This window comes from Xenopus laevis, chromosome 2L, assembly GCF_017654675.1.
Source record: "Xenopus laevis strain J_2021 chromosome 2L, Xenopus_laevis_v10.1, whole genome shotgun sequence".
Taxonomy (NCBI): Eukaryota; Metazoa; Chordata; class Amphibia; order Anura; family Pipidae; genus Xenopus; species Xenopus laevis.
The window spans coordinates 57,452,760-57,457,451 of NC_054373.1; positions in this window are offsets into that span (position 1 = coordinate 57,452,760).

Sequence of the window (4,692 nt, forward strand, 5' to 3'; positions counted from 1 at the left end):
GCATAGATATACATATTCATCCATCTATATACAGTACATTCTACATAGATATATATATTCATCCGTCTATTTACATTCTACATAGACATATACATATTCATCTATCTATATACACTCTGCATAGATATATATTCATCCCTCTATACACATTCTACATAGACATATACATATTCATCCATCTATATACATTTTACATAGACATATACGTATTCATCCATCTACGTATATACACTCTGCATAGATATATAAATTCATCCATCTATATACATTCTACATAGACATATACATATCAATCCATCTATATACATTTTACAGAGACATATACATATTCATCCATCTATATACACTCTGCATAGATATACATATTCATCCATCTATATACATTCTACATGGATATTTATATTCATCCCTCTATATACATTCTACATAGACATATACATATTCATCCATCTATATACCCTCTGCATAGATATATATACTCATCCATCTATATACATTCTACATAGTCATATACATATTCATCCATCTATATACACTCTGCATAGATATATATATATATATATATATATATATATATATTCATCCATATATATGTATACACTCTGCATAGAGATACATATTCATCCATCTATATACATTCTACATAGATATATATATTCATCCATCTATTTACATTCTACATAGACATATACATATTCATCCATCTATATACACTCTGCATAGATATATATATTCATCCATCTATATAAACTCTGCATAGATATATATATATATATATATTCATCCGTATATATATACACTCTGCATAGATATACATATTCATCCATCTATATACATTCTACATAGATATATATATTCATCCGTCTATTTACATTCTACATAGACATATACATATTCATCCATCTATATACATTTTACATAGACATATACGTATTCATCCATCTATATACACTCTGCATAGACATATTCATCCATCTATATACATTTTACATAGACATATACATATTCATCCATCTATATACAATCTGCATATATATATATGCATATATTCATCCATCGATATACATTCTACATAGACATATAAATCCATCTATATACATTTTACATAGACATATACATATTCATCCATCTATATACATTCTACATAGATATAAACATATTCATCCATCTATATACATTTTACATAGACATACATATTCATCCATCTATATACACTCTGCATAGATATACATATATTCATCCATCTATATACACTCTGCATAGATATACATATATTCATCCATCTATATACACTCTGCATAGATATATATATAATATATATATATATATATATATTCATCCATCGATATACATTCTACATAGACATATACATATTAATCCATCTATATACATTTTACATAGACATATACATATTCATCCATCTATATACACTGCATAGATATACATATTTATCCATCGATATACATTCTACATAGACATATACATATTCATCCATCTATATACATTTTACATAGACATATACATATTCATCCATCTATATACACTCTGCATAGATATATATATATTCATCCATCGATATACATTCTACATAGACATATACATATTCATCCATCTTTATACATTTTACATAGACATATACGTATTCATCCATCTATATACACTCTGCATAGATATATAAATTCATCCATCTATATACATTCTACATAGACCTATACATATTCATCCATCCATATAAATGCTAGATATACATATTCATCCATCTATATACATTCGACATAGAAATATATATATTCATCCCTCTATATACATTCTACTTAGATATATTCATCCATCTATATAAATTTTACATAGACATATACATATTCATCCATCTATATACATTCTACATAGATATAAACATATTCATCCATCTATAAACACTCTGCATAGATATACATATATTCATCCATCTATATACACTCTGCATAGATATACATATATTCATCCATCTATATACACTCTGCATAGATATATATATATATATATATATATATATATATATATATATATATTCATCCATCGATATACATTCTACATAGACATATACATATTCATCCATCTATATACACTCTGCATAGATATATATATTCATCCATCGATATACATTCTACATAGACATATACATATTCATCCATCTATATACACTCTGCATAGATATACATATTCATCCATCTATATACATTCTACTTAGACATATACATATTCATCCATCTATATACATTCTACATAAACATATACATATTCATCCATCTTTATATACTCTGCAGAGATAAAAATATTTTCATCCATCTATATACATTCTACATAGACATATACATATCAATCCATCTATATACATTTTACAAAGACATATACATATTCATCCATCTATATACACTCTGCATAGATATACATATTCATCCATCTATATACATTCTACATGGATATTTATATTCATCCCTCTATATACATTCTACATAGACATATACATATTCATCCATCTATATACCCTCTGCATAGATATATATACTCATCCATCTATATACATTCTACATAGTCATATACATATTCATCCATCTATATACACTCTGCATAGATATATATATATATATATCTATATATATATATATATATTCATCCATATATATATATATATATATATACACTCTGCATAGATATACATATTCATCCATCTATATACATTCTACATAGATATATATATTCATCCATCTATTTACATTCTACATAGACATATACATATACATATTCATCCATCTATATACACTCTGCATAGATATATATATTCATCCATCTATATAAACTCTGCATAGATATATATATATATATATATATATATATATATATATAATCATCCATGTATATATACACTCTGCATAGATATACATATTCATCCATCTATATACATTCTACATAGATATATATATATTCATCCGTCTATTTACATTCTACATAGACATATACATATTCATCCATCTATATACACTCTGCATAGATATATATATATTCATATATATACACTCTGCATAGATATACATATTCATCCATCTATATACAGTACATTCTACATAGATATATATATTCATCCGTCTATTTACATTCTGCATAGATATATATTCATCCATCTATATACACTCTGCATAGATATACATATTCATCCATCTATATACATTCTACATAGATATATATATTCATCCGTCTATTTACATTCTACATAGACATATACATATTCATCCATCTATATACACTCTGCATAGATAAAAATATGTTCATCCATCTATATACATTCTACACAGACATACATATTAATCCATCTATATACACTCTGCATATATATATATATATATATATATATATATATATATATATATATATATATATATATGTATATTCATATATATACACTCTGCATAGATATACATATTCATCCATCTATATACAGTACATTCTACATAGATATATATATATATACATCCATCTATACACATTCTACATAGACATATACATATTCATCCATCTATATACATTTTACATAGACATATACGTATTCATCCATCTACGTATATACACTCTGCATAGATATTTAAATTCATCCATCTATATACACTCTGCATAGATATACATATATTCATCCATCTATATACACTCTGCATAGATATATATATATATATATATATATTCATCCATCGATATACATTCTACATAGACATATACATATTCATCCATCGATATACATTCTACATATACATATACATATTCATCCATCTATATACATTCTACATAGATATATATATATTCATCCATCTATTTACATTCTACATAGACATATACATATACATATTCATCCATCTATATACACTCTGCATAGATATATATATTCATCCATCTATATAAACTCTGCATAGATATATATATATATATATATATATATATATATATATATATATATATAATCATCCATGTATATATACACTCTGCATAGATATACATATTTATCCATCTATATACATTCTACATAGATATATATATTCATCTGTCTATTTACATTCTACATAGACATATACATATTCATCCATCTATATACACTCTGCATAGATATATATATATTCATATATATACTCTGCATAGATATACATATTCATCCATCTATATACAGTACATTCTACATAGATATATATATTCATCCGTCTATTTACATTCTGCATAGATATATATTCATCCATCTATATACACTCTGCATAGATATATATATTCATCCATCTATAAACATTCTACATAGTCATATACATATTCATCCATCTATATACACTCTGCATAGATAAAAATATGTTCATCCATCTATATACATTCTACACAGACATACATATTAATCCATCTATATACACTCTGCATAGATATGTATATATATTCATCTATATACACTCTGCATAGATATACATATTCATCCATCTATATACATTCTACATAGACATATACATATTCATCCATCTAAATACACTCTGCATAGATATATATTCATCCATCTATACACATTCTACATAGACATATACATATTCATCCATCTATATACATTCTACATAGACATATAAATATTCATCCATCTATATACACTCTGCATAGATATAGATATATTATCCATCTATATACACTCTGCAT